The sequence below is a fragment of the Pleurodeles waltl genome, chromosome 12 (genome assembly GCF_031143425.1).
Source record: "Pleurodeles waltl isolate 20211129_DDA chromosome 12, aPleWal1.hap1.20221129, whole genome shotgun sequence".
NCBI classification, from domain to species: Eukaryota; Metazoa; Chordata; class Amphibia; order Caudata; family Salamandridae; genus Pleurodeles; species Pleurodeles waltl.
The window spans coordinates 498,227,513-498,243,189 of NC_090451.1; the positions used below are offsets into that span (position 1 = coordinate 498,227,513).

The 15,677-nt window shown below is 46.0% G+C and overlaps 1 protein-coding gene across 3 annotated transcripts in view; it reads right to left on the bottom strand.

Moving 5' to 3' along the window:
* The window catches only part of CPNE2 (copine 2), a 703,062-nt gene extending 688,019 nt beyond the window's left edge, over positions 1–15,043 (bottom strand). The window contains exon 1 of one of the 3 annotated variants that reach the window (XM_069217223.1): positions 14,502–15,043. The gene's annotated coding sequence lies outside the window, so the exon portion shown is untranslated. Of the gene's footprint in view, positions 1–13,889; positions 14,000–14,501 lie in introns of those variants that run through there. The other 2 variants (XM_069217224.1, XM_069217225.1) reach the window with 2 other exon arrangements.
* Positions 15,044–15,677: the final 634 nt, after the last annotated feature.

The window sequence follows — 15,677 nt, forward strand, 5'->3', positions numbered from 1 at the left end:
CCCTCCTGTCACCTTTGCACTCTCTTACCAGCACTCTCTTACCCACTGCATTCATGTTTTTATTTATGTAAATGTTTATTGTACAAATTAAGTCCTGGTCTTGATAAACAGACTCTGATTTACCTCTCTCCCAAGTACACTCCTTTTCAACCCTACAACATATTCATCAATGTTTTTACAAACATGTACCTGTTTTTCCTCGAAAGAAACCCAAAAAATGTATCCACTGACTCTTCAGTATGATTTACAAGTAGACATGTTTTACTCACTAGATTTGGAAGGTGAGAGCAAAATGCTTTCTTAGATACTAAAAATGTAATATCCATTCTTAATGGGGCAATTTTTAGCATGTAAAAAACTAAACTGTTGTATTTTTCAAAATGAATACGTAGTTCTTGTAACTGATGCTGTACTCTGTTTTTTTTATTGGAAAACTCTTCTTCGAATCAGGCAGGACGAACAGTCTGCATTGTCCTTGTAGTTCAGAAATGCTGATGTCAAGGATTTGGGAATATTTGTAGACTGCTCTAGGTGGAACTGTTCTGTGCATTTGTTATTCTCTATATTCTTGTTTGGGGGTATTTGATTAATTACTGGGAGTAAAAAAAGCAGTCAGTGGGTTATCTGGTGGAATGCTCCCATTACTCTATTGTTCCGGGAATAGATTCCTTGTGAACAACATAGATAATGTTGATTGAGAGCACATCATTGACATATGTTCGTGAAGCACGCCAGAGAGTTTCCTAATGAGGAAAATGTTGCAGCCCATTCACAAAAGGATTTTGAACTAAATGAAGTAGTACTTATGTAGTACTGCTTTACATACTGTTAAATGCCTTTGTGAATTGGGTGCAAAACATCTAAAGAGTAAATTATGTTGTAAAATCAATGCACATAGACAAGACTGTATACTTGCAATTTTACTGGGGGGGGGTTTCGACATTTGGGGTCAATTCACAAAAGTCATCTATAAATAAGTACTGTGCTCCTGTAGTACTACTTTACATACTAGTGAATACCACTTTGAACTGTCCACAGAACACCTAAAGTGGGAATAATAATATACAACAGTACAAATAGACAGCTCTCTACCCGCTTAGCACTTTTACTATGAGGGAGTTTGGCATTTCCGGTCAACTCATTAAAGTAATTTATGAGCAAGTGAATTAGTTCTCCTTTAGTACTACTTGACATACTCAGGAGTGCCAGCGTGAACTGCATCATTGTGTTTTTACAATGAAAAATGTAATACAGTCTAAAATAGTTTTGAGGCTCTCTACAGCTATGAAATTTGTGTTGGTCCGTGTATCAAAGGATGTTTCTATATTAGAATAAATGTGTTACTCCTGTAGATCGGGTCGTTGTTTTCATTATATAAAGAATAATGGAAATCCCAAATAGAGGGGATTGCTCAAGATTACATGAGCATATGGTGGTCACAAACTAAAACTGAATTAAACAGATTGTGGAAATCTGAATTAAACAGATTGTGGGATGAGGGGTATCAGTACGAACTGAATTAAAAAGACTGTGAGACGACGGGGTATCAATGCGAAATTAATCAAAAAGATTGCGAGATGAGCGGTATCTGTATGAAGTGATACAACCTTCTGAGTGGAAATTGTCTTGCTCAACTATTTTTTTCTATAGTCACTTCAAAGTTATGCTTATTTGCAACCCGTAGATATCTCCTCCACTGTGCTCTCCGATGATACACCCAAGGGCCCATCATATCCCAAGAGAATCAACATCTCATCTGCTAAATTTTTCGAGACAACATCCTCCAAATGTCCTAAGGATTCCTAGACAGTTATAGGACTGAATGCTCTGCAAAGTAAGCAAGTTATTACTAAACATATACTATTTTCTTGCCACACAGAAATGCCCACTGTTTCTGCCATGCTCCTGTTGAACTAACCTTTTAACAACCCACTCCTTGTGTGGGGGGATCTGTAAAGACCCTAGCATGCTAACCAAGAAGGTGGACTTCCAAATGTTCAGCACCACATGATAAGTATAAAGTCATTTCTTAGTGCTCAGAAGTATCCTAAAAGTGATAGTCACCACTTTATAAACCTAGAAAAGTAAATAAATATATTTATGCCTGGGGTCCATGGTCCCTCTACAATGATACCTGAGTAGCATTTTTCTGCTGCTATCAATGGTCATGATTCTTTAGACACAGATATGGACCAGGTTTTTCTTGCATAGTAGAAAGTCAGGATTCCCAATGCACAGTAACAGGGATGCAATTCTCTAGAACTATATAGAGGAATAATGTTCTTGATATTATAGAGTTAGGCAGTGCTTAATTTGTGAAATAATATGTACTGGTGTAGGAGGCTGGCCTGGCTTGTAGTGGGTACCATGGGGTACTTAGACTCTGTGCCAGGTCCAGTTATCCCTTATTAGTGTAGAAGAGGGGTTTCTAGCAGCTTAGGCTGATAGAAGGTAGCTATAGCAGAGCAGCTTAGGCTGAGCTAGGAGACATGCAAAGCTCCTACTATACCACTGGTGTCATATGCACAATATCATAAGAAAACACAATACACAGATATACTAAAAATAAAGTTACTTTCTTTTTATGACAATATGCCAAAAGTATCTCAGTGAGTACCCTCAATATGAGGATGCCACATATACACAAGAAATATGTACACAATACCAAAAATATGCAGTAATGGCAAAAGGAAGTAATGGAAGCAATGTAAAGTTACAGTAGATTGCAATAGGAGCACATAGGTATAGGGGCAACACAAACCATATACTCCAAAAGTGGAATGCGAACCACGAATGTACTCCAAACCTATGTGAGCTTGTAGAGGGTCGCTGGGACTGTAAGAAAACAGTGAGGGTTAGAAAAATAGCCCACCCCAAGATCCTGAAAAGTAGGTATAAAGTGCACCTATAACCCCCAGAGAGCACAGAAGTCGTGATAGGTGGTTTCTGCAAGGAAGACCAACACCAGCAAAGCAACAACAGTGGATTTCCGGACCTGAGTACCTGTGAAACAAGGGGACCAAGTCCAAGAGTCGCGACAATGTCGAGATGGGGCAGATGCCCAGGAAATGCCAGCTGGGGGTGCAAAGGAGCTGCCACTGGATCGCAGAAGCTGTAGATTATGCAAGAACGAAGAGGGCTAGAAACTTCCCCTTTGGAGGATGGATGTCCCACGTCGTGAAGGAGCTTGCAAAGGTGTTTCCACGCAGAAAGACTGCAAAAAAGCCTTGCTAGCTGCAAGGGTCGCGGTTAGGGTTTTTGGATGCTGCTGTGGCCCAGGAGGGACCAGGATGTCGCCACTTGGATGAGGAGACAGAGGGGGCGCCCAGCAAGTCAGGGAGCCCTCACACAAGCAGGCAGCACCCGCAGAAGTACCGGAACAGGCACTTGGAAGAGGACTGAACCGGAGTCCACCTGAAGTCAGAAAAGGGAGTCCCACGACGCCGGAGGACAACTCAGAAGGTTGTGCACTGCAGGTTAGAGTGTCGGGGACCCAGGCTTGGCTGTGCATGAAGGAAATCCTGGAAGAGTGCACAGGAGCCGGAGCAGCTGCAAATCACGAGGTACACAGCAATGCAGTCTAGCGTGGGGAGGCAAGGACTTACCTCCACCAAACTTGGACTGAAGAGTCACTGGACTGTGGGAGTCACTTGGACAGAGTTGCTGAGTTCCAGGGACCACGCTCGTCGTGCTGAGAGGGGACCCAGAGGACCGGTGATGCAGTCTTTTGTTGCCTGAGGTTGCAGGGGGAAGATTCCATCGACCCACGGGAGATTTCTTCAGAGCTCCTGGTGCAAGAAGGAGGCAGGCTACCCCCAGAGCATGCACCACCAGGAAACAGGCGAGAAAGCCAGCAGGATGAAGCGATACAAGGTTGCAGTAGTCATCTTTGCAGGCGTCCTGAAAAGTCAGAGGTCGATCCTTTGGCAGAAGGTGAAGAGAGAAGTGCAGAGGAACTCTGGTGAGCTCTTGCATTCGGTATCTGAAGAATTCCTCAAAGCAGAGACCTAAATAGCCAGAAAAGGAGGTTTGGCTACCTAGGAAGGAGGATAGGCTAGTAACACAGGTAAGATCCTATCAGAGGGAGTCTCTGACGTCACCTGCTGGCCCTGGCCACTCAGAGCAGTCCAGTGTGCCAGCACACCTCTGAATCCAAGATGGCAGAGGTCTGGGGCACGCTGGAGGAGCCCTGGGCACCTCCCCTGGGAGGTGCAGGTCAGGGGAGTGGTCACTCCCCTTTCCTTTGTCCAGTTTCGTGCCAGAGCAGGGCTGGGGGATCCCTGAACCGGTGTAGACTGGCTTATGCAGAGATGGGCACCATCTGTGCCCATCAAAGCATTTCCAGAGGCTGGGGGAGGCTACTCCTCCCCAGCCCTGACACCTTTTTCCAAAGGGAAAGGGTGTAATACCCTCTCTCTGAGGAAGTCCTTTGTTCTGTCTTCCTGGGCCAGGCCTGGCTGGACCCAAGGAGGGCAGAAACCTGTCTGAGGGGTTGGCAGCAGCAGCAGCTGCAGTGAAACCCCGGGAAAGGCAGTTTGGCAGTACCCGGGTCTGTGCTAGAGACTCGGGGGATCATGGAATTGCCTCCCCAATACCAGAATGGCATTGGGGGGACAATTCCATGATCTTAGACATGTTACATGGCCAGGTTCGGAGTTACCATTGTGACGCTATACATAGGTAGTGACCTATGTATAGTGCACGTGTGAAATGGTGTCCCCGCACTCACAAAGTCCGGGGAATTTGCCCTGAACAATGTGGGGGCACCTTGGCTAGTGCCAGGGTGCCCACACACTAAGTAACTCAGCACCCAACCTTCACCAGGTGAAGGTTAGTCATATAGGTGACTTATAAGTTACTTAAGTGCAGTGGTAAATGGCTGTGAAATAATGTGGACGTTATTTCACTCAGGCTGCACTGGCAGGCCTGTGTAAGAATAGTCAGATCTCCCTATGGGTGGCAAAAGAAATGCTGCAGCCCATAGGGATCTCCTGGAACCCCAATACCCTGGGTACCTCAGTACCATATACTAGGGAATTATAAAGGTGTTCCAGTATGCCAATGTGAATTGGTAAAATTGGTCACTAGCCTGTTAGTGACAATTTGTAAAGCAGCGAGAGCATAACCACTGAGGTTCTGTTTAGCAGAGCCTCAGTGAGACAGTTAGGCATCACACAGGGAACACATACATATAGGCCACAAACTTATGAGCACTGGGGTCCTGGCTAGCAGGGTCCCAGTGACACATAACAAACATACTGAAAACATAGGGTTTTCACTATGAGCACTGGGCCCTGGCTAGCAGGATCCCAGTGAGATAGTGAAAACACCCTGACATATACTCACAAACAGGCCAAAAGTGGGGGTAACAAGGCTAGAAAGAGGCTACTTTCTCACAACCGGGACCCAAAGTTTTGCTTAGAATACCAAGGCTGCGAAGTCTTGATTCTACCTCTGGCCTCTTTAATCCACCACGTCACCCCCTGTTCCTTCATCTCACTCTTGCGAGTTCCTGGTTTCTCCCCTTATAACTGTAATTCCTTATTCCTCTCCCTCTTTACTTACCTCTTGTGTGCTTTTCTCTCTCTTGCTCCGAGTCAAAGTCTGATGAGGAAAAATAGGTGCCAGTCCCCAAACATGAGCACCATTGGACCCCACCTGCAACTACTGGCTCAAATTAAACACTGATGTGAAGGTAATAGACCACCATCTCAGTATTTAGACATTTTAGACCCAGCACTTTATTCTGGGGCATTATTGTACTTGTACAGTATTTACAAAAGTGATGTCATTATCAGTCTTAGTGCAATTTACATGGGTCACCATCTTTACTGAGCAGCTTCTCGGCCCACGCACAGTATTCGTGATGTGCATTACGACTAAATACAAAGGCACATTATTTGTGGTTTGTCAGGGCACAGGATTTCGTACTGGTGTCATCAATAATGAACAATACTTTTCTCGAGATACTGAGTATTGCCCTTGCAGGTGGGCGTCATTTCATCTTCAGCGACTTTCAAGGTGGCATTATTTCTGCTGTAGCCCATTGTTTATTTGTCCAGTGTTTCTCTTGCAGCTCAAGGCTATTTCTCTTGTCCGTTCAGTGTTTACATAGGACACATTATATGTTTGTTGTGCACACAAATGTCTCTGGTGGATAGATAAATGCAACTGTTGCAAAATGAGTGTTTCTGGGGAACGTGTGTACCTTGTGGTGAGGGGATTACCACATTTGTAAAGACAATCGTGCCGAGAAAGCAATATCTGTTGCAAGGGCCCCACTTGCTTTCGAAAATAAACAAAGCCAACTGTTTTTTTCACTAAAATGCTAACTGGAAAGTTATATTCCCCAAAAAATCTGCAAGTTGAACTTGGAAAATAGCTTGTCTCCCCCCGCCGCTCCCCCACCGCCGGAGGACTCAAAACCGAAGGGTTTGGTTGGCTCACTTCAAAAGGCCAGTGTCCTCCGATTGTTTGCAATTTCCATAATTTTGGTGAAGAACGTTCGTGCACTGTTGGTGTGAACCGGAAAAGGCACGTGTTTTGCTAGGTGCCTTTGCAGTCATGCTCTGTTACCGACCGTTTACCATACGTATAAATCTCTTTATGGGTCTGCTAGGGAAACTGTTGACTCACTGTGTCCTTTAATCTGTCCTCAATGTTGCAACATGGCTGGAGGGAGGCGTCTGGAAATAAGTCAGCAAACATATAAACGCGAAATGATACACTATCCGCTATGATTTTTTTCTACGTGTTAAAGTAACTGGGGTAAACTTTTGTGAAATTCACTGGTTGAAATGCGGCTCAAGCAATTTAATATTTTTCATTGTGTCCGTGGCTATGGCCTTAACATGTTTGCTGATAAACTGTTTAAAACACTTGCCAAATTCTCGTGGAATCCCAATGCTGTCAACGCGGTAATGGTTAAACAGTTAAACCATAGCAAGAAGAAAGGTGTGGGTGTGCAGGAAGAGCAAAAGGACAAAGGCTCACGTGATGGTTAATATGAAGCCCATCGGGCTTATTTCTCAGTATGTTGACGTATGCACTGACGTATGAACTGCTTGCTGTCCAATGAGAGAAGAACTGTCGCGCACAAGGAGAAGCGGGAGAGGAAATTAGGGGAGGCACACACTAGTGTTCCAGCACTAGTCGTTTTCACCATCTTGTGACACAGCTGCCGGCATTGCACCTCTGACGCAGCAGTTAAGCACCAGGGGCAACTTTTGAAAGTTGCTGCCAGGGAGTCTTAACTTTTTAATCATATGTCGACATAATGGAGCTAATGCCACTTCAAATCATTGTATTCGTACGTAATAAAACCTCCAGGCATTTCACATCTTACGTAAAGACACGCTCTGGTCCCGAAAACCGTTATCATAGAGTTTTAAATAACTGGATTTAAAATGAAGTTGGTTCCTGGCCAGATCTAGGGTTGGACTTTTTTACAGCTGTCAGGAGCGTGTTTCGCAAGTTAGTGGGGGGGGGTGCTAAACCACAAACTTCAGGTCAAGCCCGGTTTCACTTGCTTGACATCCACACCGTATTGGTACTCAGCCTGTTCTGCTGAAAGTTAAAGAAACCCCAAGCAGGCGTGGCGTGACGTCAGAATGTCATCTCTGGCGGGAAGAGGTGTGACCCACATCATGCCAGCTCAGTCTGGTGTTTGCAGCTTTAGTCAGGGCAGGCCCTGTGAGCTCTTTCACATACTCGGGTCAGGCTATTTGGTTTAAAAATATCAGAATCTGCAGCTTTTTTTCGCTCAAGGAGGCTGGGACTGAAGCCTAAAATAGAACAACCATGCCAAGAGCTTGGGACTTTTCTGGCTCGCAGCCTAGGTAGAAAAAGGTCTACCCTAAAGGTTTTCTCTTCCTTTAAAACCAAACTGACAACTGTGGAGTTGTCAGTATCCATCACATCTGTGTCTAAATAAAGCATGATACCATGTCTACCAAAAAACCCGCACATCAGTGCCACTGGCTTTAGAATTTGAGTAGTTGTATGCCCCCTCGTTTTCTGATTTCCACCTGCCTGGATCTTCCCCAGGAGGTTTACAAGGAGGACAGGCTAGCTGGGGATGCTGTAGATTAAAAGGCCTGCAAATGTTGGAGTTCACGTCGCTGACTGCTCACTTGACCAAACTGTGTGATCCTGTTCAAACCATTTCTTGTTTCCTTATCTCACTTGTCTGATGTGCCAAAATTTGGCATTAATTATACAACACAAGATGATACCATTGTTCATTAAAACAACACCCACAACAAACCTCGCCTTTGATCTTGATTGCTGAATCTGTGAGAGCTGAAGTTTGGCTAAACATGGACCTGGTCTAATAGCACTGTGAATGGGGCACTCTGAAGTTAACAGGAGAGGCCATGACAAAAAGATTGACAATATTACTAAAAGCATAATTTAACTTGTAAAAAAACTTTTTTTTTAAATGATTTTATTTTGGTTTTGAATTACAGGATTTACATAGTGCTGAATGCACCTAAATGGAGCGCTGATGCATTTACCTACTTGTGTAGCATGCTACACCATGTAGGGTGTGTGGTCAGAAGAATTGTTTTGTTTTAATCCTATGTCGGAAGTGTTTCCATGTTGTGTATGATGGCCACCGAGATGCGGTTATTGTGTTAGGGGACACAGTGTGTAGGCATATGTTGGATGATGAATTGTGAGAAACGGACGTGCAGTTTTATGGTTTTCAGTTTGTTCATTCTATTTGGGCTTGGGGGCTACCAATTTTGGAGCGGCAACCTGCACATAAAAGAGAAAGTTTAAAATACCTATGTAAGCGCTGCCTATTCTGCAAGAAAACAGATGTGCACATTAATACATTTGCCACACCCTGTTCTTTTAAAACCATAATTCTTTACTTTGGGCATTCGCTCCTGCAGGCCTGTGGTAATTGCCTGTCTCTCCGCTGAACATCCCATACTGACAGGAAGAGTCATTACATTTAAGCAGGTGTTTAAGAGAACTCTGAACAATATAGCCCACCTGGCCTAATGCATTTAGAAGACACTTCCCGGCTGCCCACCTCCCTTTTCCACAAAGTGAGTGCCTGGTTGAACACGCCCTGTTAGACCGGACAGCCTTAGGGTGGTCATCCCGCAACTTCTTGCCTGCCACCCTCCACTTTTCTGACACTGTTTTTGCTGGTTTTAGGACTCTGCACACTCTACCACTGCTAACCAGTGCTAAAGTGCGTATGCTCGCTCCCTTAAACATGGTAGCATTGGTTCATTCCCAGTTGGTGTATTTGATATACTTGTAAGTCCCTAGTAAACAGCACTACATGTGCCCAGGGCCTGTAAATTGAATGCTACTAGTGGACCTGCAGCACTGATTGTGACACCCACATAAGTAGCCCCTTAACCATGTCTCGGCCTGCCATTGCAAGACCTGTGTGTGCAGTTCACTGCCACTTCGACTTGGCATGTAAAAGTACTTTCCAAGCCCTAAACGCCCCTTTGTCAACATATACGTCACCCCTCAGGTAGGACCTAACTAACCCATAGGGCAGGGCGCTATGTAGGTAAAAGATAGGACATGTACACATGTTTTATATGTCCTGGTAGTGGAAAACTCCTAAATTTGTTTTCCTCTACAGTGAGGCCTGCTCCTTTCATAGGCTAGCATTAGGAGCACCTCGATTACTTTACTTTAAACTGTTGAATTTAAGTTTCTAATGAATGTGATATATTACTCACAAACCTCATCGGTACAGAAAGTTCTTTATGGTACAACCACTGTCGTGGAGGTTAATTCATATCCTTCCCCCAGAGGGACCAAAACATTTTTTGTTGTATTATTCACTTACCCAGGTCCCAGGGTACTGGGTTGTCCCATTTTTTCAAAATAACTTTTAAAAAGCGAGCATTTCTCTGCACTTAAAAAACATCTGTGCCTTACAGCCTGTCTCCAATCAATGTCTGGACTGGGCTGGTTGACAGCTTCCTTGTGCATTTCACACAGACAACCACAAACCCAGGACACTCAGTCACACCTGCACTCATCTGCATACTGAATGGGTCTTCCTGGGCTGGAAGGGTGGAGGGCCCAACACTTAAATTTCAAAGGCTAGTGACTTGCTCTCACACAATGGACTGCCAAACCCCCTACTGGGACCCTGCCAGACAGACCTGTACTGAAAGGGGAACCTGTGCACTTCAAAACTACTCTTTGAAGTCTCCCCCACTTCAAAGGATTTTTTAGGTATACAAACTGGGTCTCTGACCCCACCAACTCAGACACTTCTGGACCTAAACCTGTAACCTGTCAAAAGGACCTGCCTGGCTGCCCAAAGGACTCATCTGGACTGCTTTGCTGAGAAGGAGTGCTGCCCTGCTGTTGCCCTCCTGACCTCTGACTTTGCTGAAATGTGCTCTCCAAGGGCTTGGATTGAACTTACCTCCTGTTTTCTGAAGTCTCAGGGCCAAAAATACTTTATCTCTTCGGAAAACTCCTTGTGCGCCAAACATCAACGAACAGCTCGCTGGAAACGGTGCACAGCCTGCCTTGCGACCGAGAAATCGCTGCAAAGCCGAACCGGAATGACACAGCCCGACTTTCCGAGTGGAAATTCGGTGCAGTGCCTACTTTGCACCAGAAAATCCGGCGAACCACCCTACCGGATCAACGCACAGCTGAACCAGAATGTGGCAGCCAATTCCCTGAATGGAAAATTGACGCAGCGCCTGCCTTGCAACAGAAAATGTGCCACATCGCCCTCCCGGATTCCACCATGCCCAGGATTTCCCCCCATCATCGCTGGGAGTCAAAAAGATCCCTGCATTGCAGTGAGGAACCAAGACTGCATGCAAAAACGATGCAAGCCCCTTGCAGTGTAGAAAGAAACGATGCAAGGTCTGTGCTGCAAAAGAAAATCTGATGCACACCTTATTTGTTCACGCATCTTCTCCTCTGCGGTCTCCGTGCATGTTATTTTTACGCAAACCAGGATCTTTGTGTAATCAAGAGAAAAATGTTGATTTCTAAGATTTAAGACTCTTTTAAAACTTGCAAAAGAGATATTTCAACTTGTGCTTATTGAATCTTTATCGTTTTGACCTTATTTTAACTAGATAAATATTATCTATTTTTCTAATCATGTGTGGTGTATTTTTGTGGTGTTCTCACTGTGTTACTGTATGATTTATTACACAAATGCTTTACACATTGCCTTCTAAGTTAAGCCTGACTGCTCAGTGCCAAGCTACCAGAGGGTGAGCACAGGATAATTTGGACTGTGTGTGACTTACTCCGACTACGATTGTGGTCCCTACTTGGACAAGGGTGTATACCTCTGCCAACTAGAGACCCCATTTCTAAAATGCCCCAGATGGACGGGGCTCTAGTTTGCTTCATATTTCATGCCATGCACTGCAACAGACATTTCTGCTTCTAACTGAATTTGTGGTGAGAAATTCCGGTGATTTCAAGTGCAGCTTCTAAACACTGTGGCCCATGCAAGTCATTTCTCTGATGTTTTTAGTATGCAGAATAAGAGAATGTTGTATTTTTTTTATTAATCATACAAATAAAGATATACAGGTATATTGGCAAATTTGAACAGCCATTGGGGTTCCTTTATGGTAGATCTTATAATGTAGTCTTTCTTCTTAATGCACACCGTTGTCCAATTTGACATTTTATGTATATTTCTGGCCTTGAGCTGGCGTAGTTGGCAGGAGGGAGAATTGGAGACACATGCATTTTGCATTGGTACCAAAATATTATCACCACCGAACGCATTTAACAGTGAGGAAGGCTGCGGACAGCCATTGACAACATGCACCAGATTCTAGGAGCCCTGAGCACAAAATGCCACGGCCATGGATGACTGTCTGTTGACTGGAAGCACGTGTTAAAGCTGCAGGACAATATGGCCTTTCAGTCCACGACCTGGACCGAGGGTGGGGCTGGGGCTGGGACGGCCAAGGCTTTGCGCAGCGGTCGGCAGTCCCACCGTCAACACAAGACCCGGGATTGTAGAAGAGGTGAGCTCACTTGTCTGGGAAAGAATGAATATACAGTGCCCAGGCCTCTAGGCAGCACCACCAGGGGCTCTTGAACGCTGCAGGGAGAAGTGTAGTTAAGATTCAAAACATTACATATTCAAATATGGGCTTTGAAAGCACTACCTTAGAGATCAGGTTTATTTATTATTCCTTAAATTATTATTAATTAAGGACCGTGGTTTGTTTGAAGTTCTATTAAATGCTGGCGAGCCATTCTGTGATCGATTTTGGAGATATTTAATAAGTGTGTTCGGGTAATATGAGACTTACCTTGTAGTGATTTTATTTACACGGTTACGATGAACTATAAATAAGCATAACAAATTGCCCTCTAGGCTGGGGCTTGAAAACATTATCACCACGCTTAGGAAAGGGTAAGGCGTGAGGACATCAGTTTCCATTTTGGTTTTGAGATGTAGGAGAGACCAGCCCCAATAACAAGAGAAATACACTGAGGATGATTTTCCACCATCAAAGGCGATCATTCGTCTCGTGCACGCGGGTCGGGATTTAAAGGTTTAAAGATCAGGCCTCGGAGTACAAGCATTTCTGATAAAATACCTCAGGTAATTCCCAGTGATTTAACAGATTTCACATGGGAACTACTGAAGGCAAGCAAAGGGAGACCCTCAACCCTAACAAAACCAGTCAGCACAGATAGAGTGACCCCCTGTGCCCCGGTGCCACTGAGCCTGCTCCCCTGTTGATAGATATGACCCTGCCCCCACCTCAAAATAGTCCTTTGTTGTAAATCTGTTACAATAAGGAGCACGAAAAATGACCTAGAATTATTTACACTCGTCAATATAGTAAAAGTATTGGATTCAATGGCAATATAGCAATTCCAGTGTAACACGAGGTGGAGCTGTCCTGTGGTTAGAGATATTTTGTGAGTAAGAGAAGATAAAATGAAACTAAAGGGGAACATGTTTGCAAATTGTGGGACTGTTTCTCGAAAACCATGACAGGTGGCAAACCCCAAACTCAATCCCTGGACTAGTTCACTCTTTCTCGTTTTTGTTCGCAACCGCCATCGCAAACGCTATTCAAATGGCCTTTGGTTTGGAACATTTCTTCGTTTTTCTCATGAACTGCAATGGATACAAGCGTAAAAGGCGTGCAGAGGAGGCGCTACCTCAGATCACACACAGCGTCAAGGAAATTAGGGGCCCTCCTGAGGCAGGGCAGGACGTGATTGACAGAGGATCTCCTGCGTGACAGAAAGAGAACTGTGTACACGAGAGGCGTGGCACTGCGGAGTTTTTTTTTCCTTTCATGTTTCCAAATGTACGAGTAATGAGTAAAAGCGGGGGGTCCAGGTGTGACAACTGGCACAACGTCACGTGGATAATTTCTAGTCCCGATGTTTCAGCCTACTCTACTAAACATTTTGGGAAATGTGGATCTTCATTTAAATGACCAATGACCCATGACCCATTCTAGTCATGTTGGGAAATGAAACTACAAGTCCCAGCATGCTTAATGTCGTTTGAATTTTAAAAAAACCAAATGAATGGCTAAACTTCACTCTCGTGGTATGGGGGCAGTTGACCGCAATCCAAACTAGTAACCCTTTACGCTCCCCACCATCCAACCTGGCTGATACATTCATTTCAAGGCGAATGTTAAACTGGGTGCCAGTTGATTTCTCTGGGCTTCAAGCAATTGACATCGCTAAATTAGCTCACACAGCTGAACACAATTCTTTGTTGCACTGGCAGGGCCTATCAACGTTCAAATAAATAATAGTTTACGGTGTCCCATTGGCGAAAATCAACTTTCTCCTTGTTTTTCGGGTTGTTTCTTGTACGAAAGGGGAAAGTGGGAGTACAGGAAACAGAATAAGAAATGTCATGATATTACCTTGCAACTAACATTCAATCCTTTTTCGCCTTTAACAACGAGCCGCGCTGCGTTTCTCAGGCGCTACACACCAGAAAATGAAACTCTCTCAGGCAACCATGACAGCGCCGAACCCTCCCCTGTGAACGCAGACTGTGGGACTCCCAGCCTGCTGTCTGTCTGTCACCTCCTGCCCACGCCCCCTGGACACATGGCATGTAAACACAGCCCAGTGCGTGCCACTGGGTGCTGCGGGTTCAAATACAGCGAACGACAGCTGCAAGAATACCGACAACGTTCATCTCAAACTCTGTTCTGCCAAGCGCATGGCATCTCCAGGCTTCACCCACCATGCGGGTACAGACTGTGTACGTCCACATGAGTGACTGTGCCGTCAGATGCGCGATTGTCACACCCGCCTCCTCGGATCTCAGGGTAGAAGTCGCACTATGTGCCCTGTTATATACGTCCATAAAGAAAAAAACGCGCTTCCGCCAAGTTGAACCATTGACAGCTAAAAGCTGCGTGTTTTCGACTGATTGGGAGGATGTAAGAACCCCCAAACCGCGGGGCACTTTGTAAACAAAAGCATGTCTGAAGGAACAGACTTGTTGCCACCTGTGCGAGTCCTACCTCTTGGCGGAGTGCGCCTGGTACTGCCCTCTGCGCCCCTTCCTCCTGCTGGAGAGCTGTCGGGGTCCGCTGTGTGCACAATGATGTGCGCGGTTTGCGCTCACCTCCTAGGTCGGCGCAGGGCGTCCGCCTCTCCTGTGCTCCGTGCTTCCTCCTTGAGGGTGTGTTCAGTCCTCGCTCCTCTGGCTAATGCCCTGGGCAGTACGGGGAGCGGGCGCGGCTCCCAGGCTCTGCTGCGCCTCCACTTCCTCAGATGCACCGGGTGCCAGGCTCCGGGGGCAGGACGGGGCTCGGCTCCTCCTCCCCCATCCGGATGGGAGTGGAAACGGGGGCTGCGTCTCGCGGAGCCGCCGGGACAGGCGGCGAGTGGGCTCGAGAGCGGAGTATGAAATGTCTCAATCGAGGGTCAGCGGCGCAGGCGATGTGCTCAGCCAGTCTTGGGGTCCCGCATGGCAGGGTGGGGCAGATGCGGGGTCCAGTGTGACTGAGCCGTTGGCGCAGGCATGGCTACAGCATGCCAAGTGCACGGAACCAGCAATCCTGCAAGTCTCAGTGACCACCATACGTCAAGGACATTGGACCAACAATCCTGCAAGTCGCAGTGACCAGGACATGGCAAGTACACTGGAGGAGCCAACGTACGTGTGTCTGAAAGTGTGACTCCCTTGACCATACCAAGCATGAGCACCGTGCAAACACGTGTATCTCGGCTCGTGGCAGTGGCGTAACGAAACTGGGGGGGGGCGGCTCCGGACTCACTCAGGCCAGGTGCCATGCTAAAGGGGGCCCCTGGAGCTCAAGGGGCCCTCGCACCGCGGGGGCCTTTGTTATGCTAGTGGCTCGTGCCTTTTGTGACATGACAGATACAGGTGGTAGTAATCTGTCAGAGGGATTCTGTTAACATACCAGGTGCATGGAACAGAACTGTGACACCTGACCTACGAAACCAACCAGCCAACATGCATGCCTCAGGAGTGCAACTGACTGGAACGTATAACAAGCACACCAACCCAGCAAACCAGTTTGTCACTGAGCATCACATGTTGGGTACAGGTCAACCATTAGCCGGTGTCAGAAGGTCCTGTGAATAACATGTCAGGCCCTCAGGACGAGCCAGCATGCATGTCTGTGGGAGTGTGGCTAAGGTTAAGATATGATCCACACTGTATGTCGCCT